This window comes from Pseudophryne corroboree, chromosome 8, assembly GCF_028390025.1.
Source record: "Pseudophryne corroboree isolate aPseCor3 chromosome 8, aPseCor3.hap2, whole genome shotgun sequence".
Taxonomy (NCBI): Eukaryota; Metazoa; Chordata; class Amphibia; order Anura; family Myobatrachidae; genus Pseudophryne; species Pseudophryne corroboree.
In genome coordinates, this window is record NC_086451.1 from 417,791,461 (window position 1) to 417,817,315 (window position 25,855).

Consider the following 25,855-nt stretch of genomic DNA (forward strand, 5'->3'; position numbering starts at 1 on the left):
GGGTTGGTTTGGACCCCCCCCAAAAAAGAAGCAATTAATCTCTCCTTGCACAAACTGGCTCTACAGAGGCAAGATGTCCACCTCATCTTCACCCTCCGATATATCACCGTGTACATCCCCCTCCTCACAGATTATCAATTCGTCCCCACTGGAATCCACCATCTCAGCTCCCTGTGTACTTTGTGGAGGCAATTGCTGCTGGTCAATGTCTCCGCGGAGGAATTGATTATAATTCATTTTAATGAACATCATCTTCTCCACATTTTCTGGATGTAACCTCGTACGCCGATTGCTGACAAGGTGAGCGGCGGCACTAAACACTCTTTCGGAGTACACACTTGTGGGAGGGCAACTTAGGTAGAATAAAGCCAGTTTGTGCAAGGGCCTCCAAATTGCCTCTTTTTCCTGCCAGTATAAGTACGGACTGTGTGACGTGCCTACTTGGATGCGGTCACTCATATAATCCTCCACCATTCTATCAATGTTGAGAGAATCATATGCAGTGACAGTAGACGACATGTCCGTAATCGTTGTCAGGTCCTTCAGTCCGGACCAGATGTCAGCATCAGCAGTCGCTCCAGACTGCCCTGCATCACCGCCAGCGGGTGGGCTCGGAATTCTGAGCCTTTTCCTCGCACCCCCAGTTGCGGGAGAATGTGAAGGAGGAGATGTTGACAGGTCGCGTTCCGCTTGACTTGACAATTTTGTCACCAGCAGGTCTTTCAACCCCAGCAGACCTGTGTCTGCCGGAAAGAGAGATCCAAGGTAGGCTTTAAATCTAGGATCGAGCACGGTGGCCAAAATGTAGTGCTCTGATTTCAACAGATTGACCACCCGTGAATCCTTGTTAAGCGAATTAAGGGCTGCATCCACAAGTCCCACATGCCTAGCGGAATCGCTCCGTGTTAGCTCCTTCTTCAATGCCTCCAGCTTCTTCTGCAAAAGCCTGATGAGGGGAATGACCTGACTCAGGCTGGCAGTGTCTGAACTGACTTCACGTGTGGCAAGTTCAAAGGGCATCAGAACCTTGCACAACGTTGAAATCATTCTCCACTGCACTTGAGACAGGTGCATTCCATCTCCTATATCGTGCTCAATTGTATAGGCTTGAATGGCCTTTTGCTGCTCCTCCAACCTCTGAAGCATATAGAGGGTTGAATTCCACCTCGTTACCACTTCTTGCTTCAGATGATGGCAGGGCAGGTTCAGTAGTTTTTGGTGGTGCTCCAGTCTTCTGTACGTGGTGCCTGTACGCCGAAAGTGTCCCGCAATTTTTCTGGCCACCGACAGCATCTCTTGCACGCCCCTGTCGTTTTTTAAAAAATTCTGCACCACCAAATTCAAGGTATGTGCAAAACATGGGACGTGCTGGAATTTGCCCATATTTAATGCACACACAATATTGCTGGCGTTGTCCGATGCCACAAATCCACAGGAGAGTCCAATTGGGGTAAGCCATTCCGCGATGATCTTCCTCAGTTGCCGTAAGAGGTTTTCAGCTGTGTGCGTATTCTGGAAAGCGGTGATACAAAGCGTAGCCTGCCTAGGAAAGAGTTGGCGTTTGCGAGATGCTGCTACTGGTGCCGCCGCTGCTGTTCTTGCGGCGGGAGTCCATACATCTACCCAGTGGGCTGTCACAGTCATATAGTCCTGACCCTGCCCTGCTCCACTTGTCCACATGTCCGTGGTTAAGTGGACATTGGGTACAACTGCATTTTTTAGGACACTGGTGAGTCTTTTTCTGACGTCCGTGTACATTCTCGGTATCGCCTGCCTAGAGAAGTGGAACCTAGATGGTATTTGGTAACGGGGGCACACTGCCTCAATAAATTGTCTAGTTCCCTGTGAACTAACGGCGGATACCGGACGCACGTCTAACACCAACATAGTTGTCAAGGACTCAGTTATCCGCTTTGCAGTAGGATGACTGCTGTGATATTTCATCTTCCTCGCAAAGGACTGTTGAACAGTCAATTGCTTACTGGAAGTAGTACAAGTGGGCTTACGACTTCCCCTCTGGGATGACCATCGACTCCCAGCGGCAACAACAGCAGCGCCAGCAGCAGTAGGCGTTACACGCAAGGATGCATCGGAGGAATCCCAGGCAGGAAAGGACTCGTCAGACTTGCCAGTGACATGGCCTGCAGGACTATTGGCATTCCTGGGGAAGGAGGAAATTGACACTGAGGGAGTTGGTGGGGTGGTTTGCGTGAGCTTGGTTACAAGAGGAAGGGATTTACTGGTCAGTGGACTGCTTCCGCTGTCACCCAAAGTTTTTGAACTTGTCACTGACTTATTATGAATGCGCTGCAGGTGACGTATAAGGGAGGATGTTCCGAGGTGGTTAACGTCCTTACCCCTACTTATTACAGCTTGACAAAGGGAACACACGGCTTGACACCTGTTGTCCGCATTTCTGGTGAAATACCTCCACACCGAAGAGCTGATTTTTTTGGTATTTTCACCTGGCATGTCAACGGCCATATTCCTCCCACGGACAACAGGTGTCTCCCCGGGTGCCTGACTTAAACAAACCACCTCACCATCAGAATCCTCCTGGTCAATTTCCTCCCCAGCGCCAGCAACACCCATATCCTCCTCATCCTGGTGTACTTCAACACTGACATCTTCAATCTGACTATCAGGAACTGGACTGCGGGTGCTCCTTCCAGCACTTGCAGGGGGCATGCAAATAGTGGAAGGCGCATGCTCTTCACGTCCAGTGTTGGGAAGGTCAGGCATCGCAAACGACACAATTGGACTCTCCTTGTGGATTTGGGATTTCAAAGAACGCACAGTTCTTTGCGGTGCTTTTGCCAGCTTGAGTCTTTTCAGTTTTCTAGCGAGAGGCTGAGTGCTTCCATCCTCATGTGAAGCTGAACCACTAGCCATGAACATAGGCCAGGGCCTCAGCCGTTCCTTGCCACTCCGTGTGGTAAATGGCATATTGGCAAGTTTACGCTTCTCCTCCGACAATTTTATTTTAGGTTTTGGAGTCCTTTTTTTTCTGATATTTGGTGTTTTGGATTTGACATGCTCTGTACTATGACATTGGGCATCGGCCTTGGCAGACGACGTTGCTGGCATTTCATCGTCTCGGCCATGACTAGTGGCAGCAGCTTCAGCACGAGGTGGAAGTGGATCTTGATCTTTCCCTAATTTTGGGACCTCAACTTTTTTGTTCTCCATATTTTATAGGCAGAACTAAAAGGCACCTCAGGTAAACAATGGAGATGGATGGATTGGATAGTTTACTAGTATACAATTATGGACGGACTGCCACGGTTAGGTGGTATAAAAAAACCACGGTTAGGTGGTATATATTATAATAATAATACAATTATGGATGGACGGACTGCCTGCCGACTGCCGACACAGAGGTAGCCACAGCCGTGAACTACCGCACTGTACACTGGTTGATAAAGAGATAGTAGTATACTCGTAACAACTAGTATGACACTATGACGACGGTATAAAGAATGGAAAAAAAACCACGGTTAGGTGGTATATATTATAATAATAATACAATTATGGATGGACGGACTGCCTGCCGACTGCCGACACAGAGGTAGCCACAGCCGTGAACTACCGCACTGTACACTGGTTGATAAAGAGATAGTAGTATACTCGTAACAACTAGTATGACACTATGACGACGGTATAAAGAATGGAAAAAAAACCACGGTTAGGTGGTATATATTATAATAATAATACAATTATGGATGGACGGACTGCCTGCCGACTGCCGACACAGAGGTAGCCACAGCCGTGAACTACCGCACTGTACACTGGTTGATAAAGAGATAGTAGTATACTCGTAACAACTAGTATGACACTATGACGACGGTATAAAGAATGAAAAAAAAACCACGGTTAGGTGGTATATATTATAATAATAATACAATTATGGATGGACGGACTGCCTGCCGACTGCCGACACAGAGGTAGCCACAGCCGTGAACTACCGCACTGTACACTGGTTGATAAAGAGATAGTAGTATACTCGTAACAACTAGTATGACACTATGACGACGGTATAAAGAATGGAAAAAAAACCACGGTTAGGTGGTATATATTATAATAATAATACAATTATGGATGGACGGACTGCCTGCCGACTGCCGACACAGAGGTAGCCACAGCCGTGAACTACCGCACTGTACACTGGTTGATAAAGAGATAGTAGTATACTCGTAACAACTAGTATGACACTATGACGACGGTATAAAGAATGGAAAAAAAACCACGGTTAGGTGGTATATATTATAATAATAATACAATTATGGATGGACGGACTGCCTGCCGACTGCCGACACAGAGGTAGCCACAGCCGTGAACTACCGCACTGTACACTGGTTGATAAAGAGATAGTAGTATACTCGTAACAACTAGTATGACACTATGACGACGGTATAAAGAATGGAAAAAAAACCACGGTTAGGTGGTATATATTATAATAATAATACAATTATGGATGGACGGACTGCCTGCCGACTGCCGACACAGAGGTAGCCACAGCCGTGAACTACCGCACTGTACACTGGTTGATAAAGAGATAGTAGTATACTCGTAACAACTAGTATGACACTATGACGGTATAAAGAAAGAAAAAAAAATACCACGGTTAGGTGGTATATATTGTAATACAATTATGGATGGACGGACTGCCTGCCGAGTTCCGACTGCCGACACAGAGGTAGCCACAGCCGTGAACTACCGCACTGTACTGTGTCTGCTGCTAATATAGACTGGTTGATAAAGAGATAGTATACAATACATACAACAATGAATATACTACTATACTGGTGGTCAGGCACTGGTCACCACTAGTCACACTGGCAGTGGCACTCCTGCAGCAAAAGTGTGCACTGTTTAATTTTAAATTAATATAATATTATGTACTCCTGGGGGCTCCTGCTATAACAACCTGCAGTGCTCCCCAGTCTCCCCCACAATTATTATAAGCTTTGCCTTTTATACATTGATGTGCAGCACACTGGGCTGAGCTGAGTGCACACAGACTGAGTCACACTGTGTGACTGGCTGCTGCTGTGTATCGTTTTTTTTCAGGCAGAGAACGGATATAGCAGAGAACGGATATATATTAAAATAAATAAAAGTTAACTAACAACAACTGCACTGGTCACTGTGGTAAACTCTGTCTGACTCTGCACAATCTCTCTCTCTCTTCTAATCTAATTTCTAATGGAGAGGACGCCAGCCACGTCCTCTCCCTATCAATCTCAATGCACGTGTGAAAATGGCGGCGACGCGCGGCTCCTTATATAGAATCCGAGTCTCGCGAGAATCCGACAGCGTCATGATGACGTTCGGGCGCGCTCGGGTTAACCGAGCAAGGCGGGAGGATCCGAGTCTGCTCGGACCCGTGAAAAAAACATGAAGTTCGTGCGGGTTCGGTTTCAGAGAAACCGAACCCGCTCATCTCTACTATATATATACTGCGCTCAAAAACTTAAATGCACCACAGGTATGGATGGATAGTATACTTGACGACACAGAGGTAGGTAGAGCAGTGGCCTACTGTACCGTACTGCTATATATTATATAGGGGTGGTCAGCAAAATTATGCACTGTCCTACTACTATATATATACTGCGCACAAAAACTTAAATGCACCACAGGTATGGATGGATAGTATACTTGACGACACAGAGGTAGGTAGAGCAGTGGCCTACTGTACTGTACTGCTATATATTATATACTGGTGGTCAGCAAAATTATGCACTGTCCTACTACTATATATATATACTGCGCACAAAAACTTAAATGCACCACAGGTATGGATGGATAGTATACTTGACGACACAGAGGTAGGTAGAGCAGTGGACTACTGTACCGTACTGATATAATTCTGGTGGTCACTGGTCAGCAAAATTCTGCACTGTCCTCCTACTATATACTACAATGCAGCACAGATATGGAGCGTTTTTCAGGCAGAGAACGTATAATACTGGTGGTCACTGGTCAGCAAAACTCTGCACTGTCCTCCTACTATATAATACTGCTGGTCCCCAGTCCCCACAATAACGCACACTGAGCACAGATATTTGCAGCACACTGAGCACAGATATGGAGCGTTTTTCAGGCAGAGAACGTAGATATTTGCAGCACACTGAGCACAGATATTTGCAGCACACTGAGCACAGATATTTGCAGCACACTGAACACAGAAACTGAGAGAACGCCAGCCACGTCCTCTCACTATCATCTCCAATGCACGAGTGAAAAATGGCGGCGACGCGCGGCTCCTTACATAGAATACGAATCTCGCGAGAATCCGACAGCGGGATGAGGACGTTCGGGCGCGCTCGGGTTAACCGAGCAAGGCGGGAAGATTCGAGTCCGCCTCGGAACCGTGTAAAATGGGTGAAGTTCGGGGGGGTTCGGATTCCGAGGAACCGAACCCGCTCATCACTAAATGAGGGTAATTCAGAGTTGATCGCAGCAGCAAATTTGTTAGCAGTTGGGCAAAACCATGTGCACTGCAGGGGGGGCAGATATAACATGTGCAGAGAGAGTTAGATTTGGGTGGGGCGTGTTCAATATGAAATCTAAATTGCAGTGTAAAATAAAGCAGGCAGTATTTACCCTGCACAGAAACAAAATAACCCACCGAAATCTAACTTTCTATGCAAATGATATATCTGCCCCGCAGGGCCGGTTCTGGGGCTCTATGCGCCCCGGGCGGCGATAGGGGGCGTGGCTTCGTACAGGGGGTGTGGTCATTTGCGCCCCCTGTACAGACTGAAAGGATGTGTGGTGCGCGATGACGTCATCGCGCACCGCACAGCAAAGGTCCTCTCCACGAAGGGAAACTAGACGCGTAGTGTCTAGTTCCCGTCGAGGAGAGGACCTTTGCTGTGCGGTGCGCGATGACATCATCGCGCACCGCCCAGTGCAGGACCTCTCCACGAAGGGAAACTAGACGCGTACGCGTCTAGTCTCCCTTCACAGCGGCCAGCGGCAGCGGGGGGCACAGCAGTAGTGGATATTGCCCTGGTGCGGCGCCCTCCGGAAGGCGGCGCCCTGGGCAAAAGTCCTGCTTGCCCGTGGCAAGATCCGCTACTGCTGCCCCCCCCCCCCACCTGCAGTGCACATGGTTTTGCCCAACTGCTAACAAATTTGCTGCTGCGATCAACTCTGAATTACCCCCTATAGTAGAGGAGGGCTCTGATCCAGACAGCTTGCATTTTAACTGTAATGTCATTTAAATGATCTAAGAACTACGAGAGAAATAATCTACAGAGAGATCCAATGTAGGTAGGAGACATAGGCCAGGCAGAGAATTGTAAATACTCTACAGAGAGATCCAATGTAGGTAGGAGACATAACAGGTCCGGCAAATAATTGTACATAATCTTCAGAGAGATCCAATGTAGCTATTAAACATAACAGGACATGCAGAGAATTCTCAGAGATGATATCTAGAGCTGATTCGGAGAGAAGCTGCAACAAATGGAGAGGGACGTGAGATGGAGACAGCACATCTATCTACAGAGAGATGTCACAGTTAAGGTGTAGATGGAGGTCAGGGTGAGATGGTGGGTGAGTAGCAATAATTCTTCTATAAAGATATGTCAAATAAGCAATAACTGGCAGAAGCCACATGTATCCATTATTCATTACTGATATGTACTGATACTGACAATCATAATGGTTAAATATCCAGATTTATTTTCAGATTAAAGACAGACATCAAGTACTCTTGGTGAAGGTCACTCATAGCCCCAGTGTATTTTGTATTTTCCTGTGATCTACAACTAAACCTCAATACTGCTGGTAATTCTCCTAACTAGATCAAAATATTTATATACAGTACAGGGTTGATTTGCGTCAAATGGAAAAGTATTTTTCTAATTTGGCATGTTAGAGTGTAATAGTAGAAGACGTCCCTGGGTAATGGACACACTATCTTAGTGAATGACAGCCCCCACGAGCATCTGTGTGCCAGAGTGGACATCCCTGTAGCTGGTGTTGTACAACACTGTAAGGAAAAGTGAGAACAAAACTGTTTCCATGGCAACAGAATGCTGGGCTGAACAGAAATTTGAAGTCGTTAACCGCTTCAGTACTCTGTCGTTGTTGTATATAGCATTGTAGAAATGAAATATTCTCTAAAGGTAATGAGAAATGACACCGCTTTCATTAGCAGGGAGTATCCAGTTAGGATGGCATAGTAGATTGAGAGGGAGATGTAGCAGACCTTGGAGAAAGATAAAGTGAAGACAGGTAAAGTACTAACCAATCAGCTCCTGTCATTTTACAGGTTGTGTTTGAAAAATGACAGTTAGATGCTAACACTGTTGGTACTTTATCTCTATCTAAAGGTGGGTACACACTATTAGATATATCTGCAGATCAATTGATCTGCAGATATATCTATGTACGGATCGGGCAGTGTGCTGTGCATACACACAGCCCGATCCGTCGGGGGACTGACGTCATGAAGCGCCCGCCCAGTTCACCTGTCAATCACCGCCGGCCGTCGCAGCATGTGTACGGGCGGTCGGACGACCGCCCCGTACACACACAGCGACGCGCCAATATATCGTTAGATATATTGGCTGTCGGCTGTGCTGCTCGGCCGACGCGATACGTCTGTGAACGACGGAGTTCACAGACGTATCGCCCGTACACACTGGCCGACGGTCCCGCAATGTATCGGCTGTTCAAGAGAACGGCCGATACATCGACCAGTGTGTACGGGCCTTAATATTTGATACATCTCCCCCAGAATGGGGCTGTGTTTGAAAAATTACAGTTATGAGCTGATCAGTTGTTACATATGGGTCTATTCATGAAGCAGTGAAAAGAGTGGAGAAGTGAGCCTGTGGAGAAGTTGTCCATGGCAACCAATCAGCTGCTTTGTATAATTTTATAGTATGCAAATTATAAATGTTACATCAATGCTGATTGGTTGCCATGGGTAACTACTCCACTGGCTCACTTCTCCACTCATTTCACTGCTACAGTACGTGAATATACCCCTTTATCTCTCTCCAGGACTTGATACATCTCGCCCTGTGTAACTAGATCGGGATGCGAATAAGATGCCAGCAGTCGGGAGGGAATCTCGACAGCCGTCACAATGCCTATGACAGAATTTGGACAGGGTCAGGAGACTGAAGCCGGAATCCCGGCAGCTGGCATGCCAACTCTAAGTATAGCGGGCGGGTTAGGGTCAGGGCTGTGGGAGGGGGGTTAGGTTTAGGTGCCACCCGGAGGGGCATTTGGGTTAGACTGCAGGGGGTGGTTGGGTGGTAGGGTAACCTGTGGGGAAGGGGAGGGGGTTAGTAGATTTAGGCACCATAAGGGGAAAGGTCAGCATTAGGCTTTGGAAAGGGGGGGTTAGGGGGAAGGGGAGAGGAAGGAACAGTCTTACCTCCCCCTTGTCGGCATTTCAACTATCATGATGCCGGCGTCGGTATTCTGACCGCCGGCATCCCGTCCACCGGCAAATCATACTGAACCCGCTAGATCTATACTGATAACCTAGAAAGAAAAATTCATAGGATCCTTTGCGTTCTATAATATATCAAAATAACATTTATGCTTCTTTATTAACCTGTGTTTCTTCAAACACTTTTACCATATCCAAACATAATGGTATTAGGGATTTGCAGTGGACTTAAAGGAGCACTCTATCTCCACACAATATTTCTGTGCAGATTTATTTGCTCTTGTTGCCTTTGGATGTGACAAGCATGCAGTATATATACAACTGCCTTTAATGCTTTTCTCATATCCAAGGGAAACGGGCTGACACATAAAGGCCGATTCAGTTGAACTGGTCCCGCAAGTCAGGGCGGGTAAGTGTAGCGATATGCTTACTTACTTTATGGTATCTCCAGATTCGCTGATTTTTTTTATCGCATTCCCATAGGATTGCCCACAAAAATCTGCAAGTTCAGGGTGAGATTAGGAGTGGGGAAAAGGGTGCCGTTGGCAGATTTTCCTCGCCATTACAACCACAAGTTGTTCCGTTACAGTTAACTGCATCAAAGTTATCGGAAGGTGGCTGGCTATAAGTAGAAAGGAATTATTATTGAAGCACTTGTTCTCTTAAAGTGGGTAAATTGGTGGGAATTTTTTTGCATATAAAGTGAATTTGGCAGAGTTAGACTGCATGTTAAACCCAGCCCGCACCTGCTTCGCTCCCTTCCTCCGCACTAAAATCTTTCAAGACGAAAAGCATCATACGGAGTAAAAATTAATGATCAAGAAAATTAACATTGGTAATTGAAAAACCCGGTTTGACGCGATTAACTGGGCCCCTGGGACGAACTGATTTGCTGCTACAAATTCCAGACCTTTAATTCTGAAGCGAGCTGGAATATAACTCCACCACCAAATGGCAGGCCGTAATGTTTTTATATGGAAAGCACAATAGGAACTTGGCTGCAGGTTGGGATGCTGCTGTGCAATGTACTCTGCTCTGGCCCCTCCAGATGCTGTGGCAGAGGGTGGGAGGGAGATGCTACTCCAGCACCTCAGACAGCTCCTCTCCTTATACATAGGGGAGCTGGGAATTGCTAGGAATCGATACACAAGAGCTGAAATGACCTGTGAATGAGATTGTCTTCCCCCGGTGACATTTCCCTTTTGTCGGCCTCATCACAACAGTGACAGCTGACTCCGGCCCCCTGAAGGGTCTCCAGGTTATTTGTTCCCCATTAGCTGAAGTTGTTGGAAGCTTAAAAAGGTAAAATTATCCGTACGAGTCATAAATCAGGCGAGGAGGGGACAAGGCGGCGAAATGCGGGTGTAACGTGCCAAGCATGATTTACAACAGGTGACTCCTAAGCACACAAAGACGGGAGATGTTACCTTGCTGGAGGCACTGGAGCATTGCGTCATTCACTCAGCATATTAAGGAGACTGTACCCGACTGGTGGGACCGATGCAAGGGCAGCATACTGGCTGTCTTACACTGTGCACTTTACAGGTGAAACTCACAAAATTAGAATATTGCGCAAAAGTTCATTTATTTCAGTAATTCAATTTAAAAGGTAAAACTAATATATTATACAGACTCATTACATGCAAAATGAGATATTTCCAGCCCTTATATTTGTTATAATTTTGATGATTGTGGCTTACATCTTAAGAAAACCCCAAATCCAAAATCTCAGAAAATTAGAATATTACATAAAATCAATTAAAAAAAGGATTTTAAATACAGAAAGGGATCTGTATATGTGTGTCAAGGAATACTATAAATGGGTTCAGTATAATTCACCACCGGACGGAATGCTGGCGGTCACATTACTGACACCAGCATCCTGATCTGTGAAATCCTGACAGGGGCGAGGTAAGTATGTACCCCCCTCTCACCTACCCTCTAAACCTAACCATTCTTTCCTGCAGCCTAACCCTAACCTCCCCCCTTAGTCCCTAACCTCCCCCTCCAGTGGTGCCTAAACCTAAACCCCCTCCCCGCAGCCTTACCCTAACCTCACCCCCCCACAGGCTAAACCTAAACCCCGTCCGGGTGGTACCTAAACCTAAGCCCCCCCCTTACCCTGGCTCTAACCCTAACCTATCCACTATACTTACGTTTGGGATGCCAGCGTCGGTTTCCTGACAATGTCGGGATCCTGACGGCATTCTGAGGGCTGTCGGGATGGCTCTAAGAACAGTGATACATGGAATGGCAGTTGCTAAATCAATGCATTGGTCCATCACAGGTGCATGTAAGGGAGGGGTTTATCTAGAGAAGAAGAAAAACAAAACAAGTTCCCTCAGCACACTGCAAATGATCCACACATTAGATTTTCATCCTTCATGATAATAGTAAGGCAGAGATCTCAGTTGCACACATTTGCAAATATATGGAAAGCCACCAGCCTCGGCAAGGTGTCACTGCTCTGGTGATTCTACACTACATGATAATAGCAACTATTTTGTGTCATACGTTTATGTATTTTTGAATTGAAAGCCAACTCACCTGGAGGCACCTCAACATCCTCCAATAAAGCACCACAAGGATTAGAATTCCACTCCTGCTACCGATGCCTCCCAGAAAAGTGATTCATGAGAGGCTTTAAATTGACAAAAAATAATTGCTTAATGTCATATTTTCACTGTTTTCGATGTTCAGGCTGATTTCCCCACTTTTACTCACACATATCATGGGGAAAACCATGCAGACTTACTGTGCAACCTCCGTGATAAGCATTTTCTACTTGAATAACAAGGTTAGCAAGGGTATACATGCTGATATTAGTCCATCAAGTATGTGGCAATGTAACCTGCACTCAAATGTCCACTTAATGTGATTAATTGAATAAGTATAAGGGTGCAGATGCTTGTTATACTCATTTCTGAAATTATTTTACTGATTTTTGTCCTGTTTCTGAAACTAGTTATAAGAATTTAAAATGACGACAGAAAAAAAGGTGCTGGCACTACATATCTGTGAGTACCACCACAAAATAGCGCTTACTGACTCTCTGTGTATCATGATAAAGTAATGTTTTCCCCTGGTTTCTTGTCCAACTCTGGGCATAGAGATTGTGGGTATTTTTTTAGACCTTTGTTAGTCTTTGAACACAACTGTGCTGCTTTATCAACTGTTTTTTTTTAATCATTATTCCAAACTGAGTTGACAGTGCCATACATTAATATTGCATCACACCATACAAAGTGTCTATTATATAATGCTGCAAGGCATGTGTCTAGCAGCTGCACACTAGACACCTGCAGGAGAGATCCAATGTCCTCCGCTCACAGCTCTCTCTGACTGCCCAGACACCACAGCCTCTCCTCTACCCAAATGCCTCAACCAAATGTGCAAACCCCCCCTTACATGTGTGGGGTTTCGCGAATCAGCACCTTTAGCATCTAATCCCCCTCTCCGGAGGCAGTGATGCGAGAGAGGGGGAGAGAGGGTACATATTACCTGGGCCAGGTCTGATGGACAGGCCCAGTGGGGGCCCAAGTCCGTGCCACCTGTGATTAGGTCATGCCCCCTGAAAAGTACCTGGGCCTAGTCAGGCTCTCTACTTCCCTGGCTGGGAGGCATGCCATGCTCCTGTGAGTGGTGCTTCTCATGTGCTAGACACGCCTCCAAAGAGGTGTGGTCATGCCCCCCCGCATGCTATGGTCATACCCTCACCAGGGGGTGGGGGAGGCAGGAAATTGTTGTACCAGGTCCCAGGATTTCTCTTGGCAGCACTGACCAGAGGTCATGCTCATGGAGCACCTTCCACAATCCCCCCACCAGAGGTCTCGTGAATTGGTACCTCCCCACCTGCCATCCCTTCCCCTGGCAGTACACCGAATATGTGCCACCCCCAACAACCCCACCACACTGCCCTCCTAGCAGAGGTGAATTGGCACTTGAACATGGAGTGATGTAAGGAAAGCCGGAAGAACATGGTGTAGATGGGAAGAAAGGTGGAAGAAAGGGGATATGAGGGAAATGGGATAAAAATTATGAAAAAAGAAAGGGGGAAGAACATGATGGAGATGGGAGGACAGGGGGAGGACAGGCGGAGAAAGACTGGGGAAAGAGAAACAAAATCTCTGCACTATTGCTAGTGACCCAGAGAATAACGGGTTCAAAATACTTGTTATATTATATTATATTACTCCTTTGACTGACTAATCTAATTGTATTTAAATATAATCATCTTGCAATTTTCTTTCAAATGGATACAAAGCTAATATGCTAAATCAATGTTATACCAAAAAAAAAAAGCAAAAACCAGGCCTCTCACACCAATACAATTATACAGTACTCAAAATTATCTTACTATACAATTATTTTACAGGTACAGTAAATGTTGCTGCCACAATTACACAGTTTGATATATGAAAAAAAAAATATGCAGAGAAAGTATAAATCTAGGTCAAAATATATTTTCTTTAATGCTCAGTCTACAAGACTGTTATATACAGTACTGCATTACGTTATAGTCAGCATTTGCAGATGTCTTTGGTGGTAATTTAGACCTGATCGCTCGCTAGTGTTTTTTTGCAGTCCAGCGTTCGCATAGTCGCCTCCCACCGGTGAGTGTATTTCAGCTGTGCAATTGTGCGATCGCATGTGCAGCCGAGCGGTACATAAAAAACTTTGGTCAGTTTCTGAGTTGCCCAGAACTTACTCAGTCGCTGTGATCACTTCAGCCTGTCCGGGGCCGGAACTGACGTCAGACACCTGCCTTGCAAATGCTTGGACATGCCTACGTTTTTCCAGCCACTCCCTGAAAATTGTCAGTTGCCACACACAAACGCCTTCTTCCTGTCAATCTCCTTGCGATCCGCTGTGCGAATGGATTCTTCGTAAAACTCATTGCACAGCAACGATCTGCTTTGTACTCATGCAACGCGCCTGCGCATTGCGGTGCATTACGCATGCGCAGTTCTGATCTGATCGTAGCGCTGCAAAAAAACGCTAGCGAGCGATCAGGTCTGAATTACCCTCTTTGCCAAGGCATGTGGTACTCCATCGAAAGTGTGGGTTTGCAGTGGATATAAAAGTCTACACACCCTTACTGAAATTTAAGATTTTGTGATGTAAAGTCTGAAAACACGATACGTAAATCACATCAGGCTTTATTCCACCTGTAATGTGACCTTGAAATCAGCAAAATGAGAGTGAAAAATGGGCTAATTTAAGAAAAAAGTGAACATACATTACCCTGGTTGCATAAGCGTGCACACCCATATCTTACAACTTTTGCTTTTATTATAGTAGTAAGTCTTTTATTGTAGCACTAAGCTTTTTCATTTTTGCAGTGAGTTGTTTATTATAGAAGATAGCCTTTTACTATATAAGTGAGCTGTTTATTATTACAGTGAGCCTTTTGTTTATAGCAATGAGCCTTTTACTAAAGCAGTGAGCTTTTTATTATTACAGTGAGCCACAGCCAGATTAAGGGGGGGATGCAGGGCATACTGTACCCCGGGCCCCCTCTGTCAAGGACCCCCCAGTTAGAGAGCACTGATATCACTAGCTCTCCCGCTTGTGCAGCAGCAGAACCAGGCAGCCAGAATGTGAGCAGGACAGTACGTATTGCAGGCATAGACACAGGAGTATCAGGTTTCAAGAGGTACCGATGGAGCATCCTGACAACAGGAGAAATAGCAGAGGGGATAGAGCTGTAAGTGACCCAGGGATTTCCAGCTTCTCCTCCCACCTGGGTGTCTGGGTCCTATGTAACCTGTTATCTAATCATGTCTAGAGAGAGAGACACACACACAGAGCATCCTCCTGAGTCTTGTCCCAGTGTGTTAGCAGTACAGAGGCTGCTGCTATTGCATTTTTGCAAGATTAATTATAGATTTTATTTTTCTATGTGTATTTTAAGCCTAACTACAGGAAAGCATTTTGTTCTTCCTGCAATGGGTCATGTAGAGAGGTATGCACAATTTAATATACACCCTCACCCTCCACCAGTCCACCAGCCCCCCCCCCCCCCCTTCCCCGGTTTAAACTGGCCCTGCAGTGAGCTTTTTATCATAGTAGTGAGTCTTTTACTATGGTAGCAAGCTTTTTCTTTTTACAGTAACCCTTTTATTATAGTAGTGAGCCTTTTACTATAGCAGTGAGCTTTTTAATATTACAGTGAGCCTTTTATTATAGTAGTGAGCCTTTTACTATAGCAGTGAGCCTTTTATTATTACAGTGAGTCTTTTATTATAGTAGTGAGCCTTTTACTATAGCAGTGAACTTTTTATTATTACAGTGAGCCTTTTACTATAGCAGTAAGCTTTTTGTTATTACAGTGAGCCTATTATTATAGTACTGAACCTTTTATGACAGCAATTAGTACCTTATTATAGCATAAAGTATTTTATTATAGCAGTGAGCCTTTTATTATAACTGCAAGACTTTTATTCTAACAGTAAGATTTTTATTATTGCAGTGAGTCTTTTTGAATATGTCTCTATCAGTGTCACGCATCTGGTAGCATATTTACTAAGCTGCGAGTTTGGTTATTTTGTTAGTTTTCTGACGGGAAACCACACAGAAGGAAAACCTTAGAATTCAATTGAACATTGGGTCATCATAGATGTTCTTAACAGTAGAAGTATAGAAATCCCTGGATTTACTAAGGGGTGGCTTTAGAATCTTCCACAAAACTGTGGACAAACCTACCAAAGTAAATCACCTGCCTCAGGTAGGCATGATCTTAAAAAGCATCCCCCAGGTACCTAAGATCTGTGAAGGCTTTGTTAAAAATTTAGAACAATCACAGCATTTACATTTTTTTGGGCCTAGGGTTGGTTGACATTCCAACGGGAACACCACACTGAGCATCTCCATGCTATAGTGTCACCATCAATGGCAATTTCAGCTGGTTGCTGGCTAATGAAAAATCTGGGGGACCCTATGCTGTTTTGGCTTTTGTAATGACTTTGAAATTGTTTTATACCCCTGATTGGCACCTTTCAGCCATGTGATTCTATAGATGCAACCAAGAAACCTGTGGGTATATTTACTAAAATTCAATTTTGGAAAACGATTGAAATCGATTCCTTTTGGTGTGTCTAAACTTTTTGAAAATTGCCTTATTTAGAAAAAATCGATTTTGCATTCTATATTTAAATCGAATTTGATGTGGATTCATGTTTGGAAGGGATTTAGAATTGAATGTATGAAATCCCTTCCTAAATTGAACCTCAAATCCCCATTGAAATCCCCAGCAAAATCAAATGTAAAATCAAATAGAACACCCTCATTGCTTCCTATTGGTCCAAATGTATCACATGCACACAAATTAATGCGGAAGCCCTCTCTTTACACTGTTTTAAACATGAAAACATAATTGATTTTTTTTTTTGCGCAATTATGCAATTGAAGGCAGCAGAGCACAATGTCGAACTTTTTTGCAAAATGAAATATATCCCGGGGCATAGCTATGTCAATCGGGGGCCCATAGCATAATCTTATGCCCCCGGCTGCCACCTCGACTGCCTCCCCCCCCCCCCCCCCCCCCCGTGGATTACTCAAAGTTCCCCTTCCCCAATGGACAACCTGCATCACTTACCATTGGGCCACTGCGCCTCATCTGCTCTCCCGGCCGGCCCGGCTCTGTCTTGTGTCTCCTCACAGATGCTGGGAGGAGGCGTGGCCATGGTCCAAGGATGTCCCTACAGACTCAGCCATGCCTTCTCCCAGCATTAGTTAGCACTCAGGAGAGGCGGAGCCGGCTGGGTGAGCAGGTGTGGCTGCACTGCAGCAGCCACACCTGCTGGAGGTAAAAGCTGCAAGGTAAAAGCTGCCAGTGCTGGGGCTCAGCAACAAGGTGCAGGGGAAGGCTCAGGCCCCAGAAACAACTTGTGCCCCATAGCAGCTGCATCCCCTGCACCTATGGTAGCTACATCCTTGTATAAAAATATGCATTTTTAATAACTTTTTTATTAAAAGAAAGATGCATTCTTTCATGGATTGGGTGGCTATATGTGCCTCTTTATTAGATGCTTTATTAACACACAGTGGTATCTTACACAACAATGGGCCTAATTCACCGCCTACAGGGGAGGGGGAAACCATTGTGCAGGGGTGCGATCGGCTGTGCAGAGAGCTGCACAAACAAAAGATTGTGCAGTTTCTGCACAGCCCAGGACTTACTCAGCTGCCGCGATGATCCGGGATGTTGCTGACGTCAGGAACCCTCCCTGGAAATGGCCGGGCCCGCTTGCGTTTTTCCGGACACTCCCAGAAACGGTGAGTTGCCGCCCACGAATGCCTTCTGTCAATCTTCTTGCTATTGCTTTCTTCATAGGATCCGTCGCTGCCCGGCGACAGGCGTCACTGGCAGATGATGCGCCTGTGCATTGCGAGTCACATGCATGCGTAGTTCAGACCCGATCGCATGGCTGCAAAAAAAAAATGCAGCGTGCGATTGGGTCTGAATGACCCCCATTGTCATTTGTTCAACAAGATTTTTGACAGACAGGGATGAATTGCTGAGGATGTAGGCATCATGGGATGAATCAGGATAGGCAGTTACTTCACTCATGTTTTTGATAAATTTCAATATATTTTTCAGCAAAATTGCCCAATATTGTGCTCTGGTGCAATCTATTGCATAACATTTTTTGTTATGTCTATAAGTATAAATATGTGCTTAATTCAACTCATGAAGCTGCTGATAGTGCTCAGATTGATCCCCCAGAGTTTTCTCAGTCAGGTGGTGTTTTGCATTGTGCGGGTAGGTGCACAACATACCACAGCCTTGGGCTTCCATTTTTGCTACTTCCACACTGCCCTATGTGTTTTTGGGTACCTAAAAAGTCATCACTATTAATTTCCTATCTTTACAATGGGTTTAGAAGCCAAAATTGAATGTCTAAGATCATTCTAACCAGTTGAAGATTTGAGGTTCAATTTGAGGTTCGATTTTGAGGTCGATATCAAATCAAACTTTAGTAAATTTTGGGATTTCATGTTGTTCTATGGGAAAACTTTGATGTTTTTCAGAAATACTATTTCAATTGGGATATGAGTTGAATCTGCCTTTAGAATTAAGTTGACATTCGATTTGGGCTGTAGTAACTCTGTTCAACCCAAATCGAATGGAAATCGAAATGAAACAGAAGGCCAAATCCCTTGAATCACCAAAATCTAACTTTGGTAAATTTTGCTCCTGGAAGAAAATCCTACAGAAACAGCTGATATTTATATGGTGTTAATCAATGTCATTGCTGGCAGTTGCATATTATATACCCTTGACCATGGTTTTGAATGAAATTGTTTAAACGTGAACACAGCTAAAGTTCAGTTATGAAAGGGTGTGCACACTTATGCAACCAGGTAATTCTGGACTTTGTCTTTCACTTTTTCCTAAAAAATAACTTTGTCTTGACTGATGATGTCACAAATAATCCGATGCTGCGTTCCCGGATGCAGCACTGGATCACACATGCATGCAAGAGGCGTCTACTTATACCAGATGCCTCAGGCTGCATTACCATATCAGTGCATCGCCCCTCCCCCCAGTAAGCTGCAGCAATACCCAATCCAACCACATCTGAATCAGGCCCAATGCATTTAAGAGTAGAAGATTTACTACTTCCCCCCCTCTTACACAAACTCTGAGAGTGACATGGGATATTGCATCTGCTAAGACCTTTGTCATCCAATGCCTCCAATTAACCAATGAGGTTCATAACCCAGTTACAGTTATAAAATGGGCGTGGTTCTGGGTCACATAAACTGGGTTGAGCTATTGACACCAACACACATTCCAGGTTATACCCAAGTCCATGCCAGGGTACTGAAGGAGTAACAGACAGGGAATTACATGGCATCTCTTGATAAAACATAACTTTACCATAGACTTCTTTGCTTACCTTTCACTTTACTAAAAGTGGCTGACCAAATAAAGAGGACATTAATTTATGTCCCCGTGGTTATTCTCCATTGTCATACATAGCTACCAATGTATTCTAGAATATTTGTTATTATTAAAAATTCTCGAACCTGCAGGGCTAAACACTGTCATAGAACTATCAGCCTCCTTATAAATTATCTCCTTCTCATATAATAACCCCCCACCACCACCACCACTTTTTCTTTGTCATATTAAGGTCAGTATACACATATTTTAGATGTACAATTTTTAAACGAGTTACCGTGAATATATTTTATATGGAGGAATATAGCACATGGTTGTCACCATTTTTATGGACTTCTGTTTTGTCACTTCCGCGGGAAGTACTGAAGTTTTAATGTATAAATAAAGTTTAAAAGAATCGTTTTATCACTCTTGAGAAAGCACTGTCACGTGTGAAACGCGTTGAGGAGAAACACAGCCGCTGGTCCAGTTGCTATTACCCGCTAGCCCTTATCCCGCTCACCGCCGCTACCAGCTGAACTTTGCACGCGCACGGAGCGCAACATTGGATAGCCGCTGCCATCATCGTACACCGCACACTGCTGCAGGGCGGACACTAATAGACATCTATGGGAGAGGCAGTGACTGTGGAGAACGCCAGTCACGATTAGGGTAAGATAGGGATAGATAAAGCAACATAACATCAGGACCAGTTGCATGCTGCAAAACACAAATGATTCTGAAAAGAGCCTAAACATTGGTAACTCGTTATTTTATCTTATTTGATTTTATTGTTATTTAATCAGATTGTACTAACACTATCACATCCACAGCGCGCGGTCTACTTAATTTTTCTTACTTTTGCTTTACTACAATAGAATGAACTGAGCTTTTGCGCGAGATGAAACATTTATTTATTTCGCACAAAACCATGCCATGAAAATGCAACAAAAACACCCAAGGTTATGAATCAGAGCACAAATATTTCTTACAAAGGAAGCTAAATAAAAGTGTTACATTAATCCCTGTGATAACAGGCAAAGTGCTGTCACTTTGACCCCAACTATCTCTCTTGATTAAAATTGTTCAGTATGAGTAACCCACGACAAAGGTTTAGTACTACTTGTAGTCAGTAATGGAAAATTGTTCCTGCGGTGAACTGCACTTTTGCTGAAATAAAATAATAATTTTAATAAACCCCTTTGAATTCAGGCATTATATTGTAATATCTATATAATAAAACATGATAAAAGCACCTACTTATTCTAAGTTTGTTAATACAGGTTTCTTTGCTTGAATATCATTGATGCTAATTCAGTTGGCCTTTTAGACTAGCCCTGTATGGACTATGCGGGTGATTCAGAGGTGGATGCTGTTTGCACCGAATCTGCACCTTTGGGCGCAGCTGCTGTGCGAAAATATGTAAAAGCCACAGGAGGCGTCTTCTGTGAAAAGACATCTGCTGTCGGCTTCTGTGATCTGCTGCTGCGCCCGAGGATGCAGCATTACATCACCATTGGGCAGCCATCGGCCATCTAAATAAGTCTAACCTTACTCAGAAAGGCATCTGGAACTCCTCCTGTAGGAAATCTGCATTGGAAGACACAGACCCTGGCCTTGCACTTCTACCAAATTGGGCAAAATGCCCCCCCCCCCCCCGCCCTCCCCGTTGTGTAAGACGATACCTGATGCCATTCCTGCTCTGCCCCCAAATGCAGCTTAGATGGCAATGCCCATCCTCACCTCTAGGTGTGATGACAGTCATGCATTCCATTGAAGAAAATTTTTAAAATAAGTTCCATGATTCACGTGGCAAAGCTTAGTTATTTAGAACTCACAGCAGCTTTCTACACCATCGACTACCCCTTCCTCCTGCAAATCCTCAGTTCATTGGCCATGTGATACTGCACATTCCTAGTTCACCTCCTACTTGTCCAACCCGCTACTTCTCTGTCTGTCCTTTTGCATCTACCGAGCCCTCACTCCACCTTCCTGTTGGAGCGCTCAAAAATCTGTCCTTGTCTCCTTTCTCTTCTCACTCTATGCTTCTACCAGCTGTTTTTGACCTCCATTACCATTATGTTGATGAAACTAAAATTCACTTTTCTTCCCCTGACCTCTACTGTATCACCAATTGTCTGCCAGGTATCTCCTCTTAAACTCAACATCTCTAAAGTAGAGATAATTGAATTGTCTCCTATAAGGTCCCCTCTCTAGTTAGTGTCCTCCAAACCACCAGTCTAGGTATCATCCTTGATTTTGCAACCCCCCAACCCAACATTCTGTATGTCTCTCAATTGTTGCCACCATCACCTCTGTAACATTTCCAGGGTTAGGCTCTGTGAATGAGTGACTAGTCAACAATGGTGGGTACCTGATCAAAGATGCCATGCAGGGGAGCATGTCAATCACCTCTTCATCCAGTGTGCCCATCTGCTACCAAGTCCGCCAACCGTGGGTACCATAGCAAGATTCATGGGCTATTCGAATATCTTGCGGTGAGCCTTCCTTGCTTGACTGCCACTACCACTGCCTCATTTTCACATCAACCATTAAGCTTCTGTCATTTCATAGACTGTGCTAGTTAAATGACAGTTACAGTAGAATCTGATTGGTTGTTATGGGCAACTTACCTACTTTATCTATCTCAGAGGTTTTATACACCTCCAGTCCACCTTTTCCTTGTCCACACTTAAATCACTCACCTGTGGGAGGCGCCTGCCGGGAGCAAACAGGAATAAAAACCCTTTACTTGGAGTATAGCTGGTAGAGTTGTAAGTTCCTCGCTCTACCACACTCCCTGTGCCCACTTGCACATGAATAGCATGGGTGCCCACATCACACAAATATATTTGTAAATTGTGGTTCTAACAGCGAGCTGGGCACTTGTAATCTAGTCAGGTGTCTGCAGCCAGGGATGTTCCTGCCGCTTTAAGATACAGCAAACCGCGGGAGAGAGGTTGTTGCTGGGTACAAAAGGTGACCAAATGAAAGATATTTTAAGATTAAGTTGATTAAAGCATAACCGCAGAATGACATTAAGATGTGCTTGAGCCTGATTATTTGGAATTTGTACGGAAAGCTCATCTAAGCGCTCAGCTGCTGGAGGAAATGGGTACATTTGTACATTCCATTTCAACAAATATGTCACATCATAAAAAGTTACTTCATCTGCCACAGATAATATTTTAAGACATTATCTGGCTAGTCCATTTTACAGGCATCAATTTCCCATGGCCGGCTTAAGCTCAAGCAGTACAGAAGACCAAATATAAACCTCGTTTTTATGTCAAAACCATTACACATTTTATTTCAACCTCATATTATGGTGGTTATCTTATTTTTCGGTATTTGAAAATCAGCTGCATTGCGGTACGTTACACCGTTAGGCTACAAATGCCTATAACACTCATAATAACTGGCTATAAGAATCTTGCAATAATGACAATGAAAACAGAACACATTAAAATTTACCATTCATTTAATCGATGCACAAACAGAGGGCCTAATTCAGACTGGATTGCTGCAGCGATCACAGTCTGAAGCCATTTGCGGAATGTGCGCACCCCGGAGCCCGGTGAGATGCTAATAGCATCTCAGGGCTGCGATCGTCTCTGCCTGATTGACAGGCAGAGGCGGTCACGGGCTGGGAGGTGTCGTACCCACGGCGCTAGATTGCCGTTGGCGGGGCGCGGTCTGAACAACGCAGGCGTGTATGGACCATTGCGGGGCCGGGCCACGGAGGCTGCGTGACGTCACACACAGCCGATGTGACCTGGGACGCTGCGGGTAGCCGCCTGCCAGCGCGCAGGAGCTACACTGGCTGGGAGCTAGTCAGTGGGTGCAAAATCATTGTGTGTGATGCTTTTGCACCCTTGCGGGGAGGGTGGAGAGCCTGACATGTGGTGCGGACTAACCCTGTGCTGGGCGTCCCCCCGCATGTCTGAGAATCTGATCGTAGATGTGCTAAATTTAGCACACCTGCAATCAGCTCTGAATCACCCCCAGAATCCGCTACTATACAGCATGCATGCCTACTTTATAGGACTCACACCGGGAGATCCCAGTTGGGAAGTTCAGTGCGTCTTCCTGGCTACACCGCCACTGTAGAGTGCTGCGAATCTTGGTATTATGAAGCAAGGAACGGAGTCATGTTGGTGCGATTCACAGTGAATTGCATCATCATAGCCCTATTCACTTCACTAAGGATCTGGTTGGGTGGTCTACTCCTCTGGGAGTTCTGGATTACGCCACAAAATGTGGCATTATCTTCGACGTTGAGGCAGAGAAGCAAGCTTGCTGTCCAGTGTTCTGGAATAAGTTGGTGATATACAAATAAGAATGGGGTAACACCATCACACTTTAAGATATTGGCGTGTACAGAAATGCATGCTATGTTATTACACACGTGGCTTAATTATGTTTGCTTTCTTCTGTGCTTTTCAGGCATGTATTTATATCAGACTATGCTTTCTACATGCCTCTCAACATTTAAAAAGTCTAAATTGGCACAAAATGTACCTGACCATCCAAACTCTGCCCAGATTCACCCAATGATGACCGCTTTTGCTAAAACTCTGCCCATGTTCTCTAGTGTGTATCTGTTGTTGATGCAGTGTGTCAAAGGCAGTGAGCACAATTAGGGGTGAATTTCCTTAAGCTTCTAAAAATGAAAAGTGGTGATGTTGCCCATAGCAACCAATCAGATTCTGTCTTTCATCTCTCTATTGCATCCTAGAAAATGACAGACAGAATCTGATTGGTTGATATAGGTAACATCACCGCTTTTCATTTTTATAGGCAGTGCCGCAAGGCTCAGTATTAGGACCGCTATTGTTCAATATAACAGAAGGTCTAGAGAGCATGGTGTCAATTTTTGCAGATGATACCAAATTGTGTAAGGCTATAAATACAGAGGAGGATGCCGAGTCTCTTCAGAACGACTTAGTTAAATTAGAAGCATGGGCAGCCAAATGGAGAATGCGCTTCAACACAGACAAGTGTAAGGTAATGCACTGTGGTAACAAGAACAAAAATTACACCTACCTACTAAATGGGGTAAAATGAGGGGATTCTGTACTGGAAAAGGACTTAGGTGTCCTCATAGATAGCAAGCTAAGCAGTAGTACCCAAAGTAGGACTGCAGCAAAGAAGGCTAATAAGATATTAGCATGCATAAAACGGGGTATTGATGCTAGGGACGAGAGTATTATACTCCCGTTATATAAATCACTAGTGCGGCCACACCTTGAATACTGTGTACAGTTCTGGGCACCGTACTACAAAAAGGATATCCTGGAGCTTGAAAAGGTACTGAGGAGGGCGACCAAACTAATTAAGGGCATGGAGACGATGGAATACAAGGAAAGGCTTGAAAGACTAGGCATGTTTACATTGGAAAAGCGGAGACTAAGAGGGGATATGATCAACATCTACAAATATATAAGGGGACAATACACAGAGCTTGCGCGGGACCTGTTTTTGGTTAGATCAACACAGAGGACTCGTGGACACTCGCTCAGGTTAGAGGAGAGGAGATTCCGCACAATACGGCGTAAAGGCTTTTTCACGGTAAGGACAATACGTGTTTGGAATTCCCTGCCCGAGGGAGTTGTAATGGCGGAATCTGTCAACACCTTTAAGAATGGGTTAGATAAATTCCTATTGGATAAGGATATCCAGGGGTATGGTGCATAGTCATGCATTATAGTTACTATAAATAGGGATAAAATGCAATGGCTGACAGCAGCATCAGTCAGAAATTTTAGTCAAATCATCATGCATAGGAGACCACAAATAGGTTGAACTCGATGGACAATTGTCTTTTTTCAACCTCAGATACTATGTTACTATGTTACTATGTTACTATGTTAAAGTGAGCCGGCACGAGGCGAAACTGCTTTCCGTCAGTTCCATCTCCTCCGACATACCTAAGCCAGAATGTCTGCCTAGTGCCCAGGGAGATGCCGAGCACCCACTGAGATTTTGTTACCAGCGAGCGCCCGGCTCCTTCCCCACCAGCGAGCGCCCGGCTCCTTCCCCACCAGCGAGCACCTGGCTCCTTCCCCCCAGTGGCAGCTGGAGGCAGGAGTTCACTCCTGAGCTCCAGCTTCCGGTTCCCAAGTCCCGCATGTCAAGACATCTCTCCCATAGTTACGAGGAGCGGGCAGCCGGAGCAGATGGATGGCAGCGGTTGGACGCAGGAGCGGGACTTAAGGTAAATATTGTGTTTTTTTTTGTGTGTGTAAGGGGCACTACTACAGCGGGCACTACCAAAGGGGTATTAATACTGGGGCAATACTACAGGGGGCATTACAAGGGGCACTACTACTGGGGGCATTGCCAAAGGGGCATTAATACTGGGGTCACTACTACTGAGGGCAATACTACAGGGGGCATTCCTATTGGGGGCACCACTAATGGGGGCAATACAACAGGAGGCATTACCACTGTGGACACTACTACAGGGAGCATTACTACTGGGGGCACTACTACAGGAGGCATTACTTCTGGGGACACTACTAATGGGGGCACTGCATAAGGGG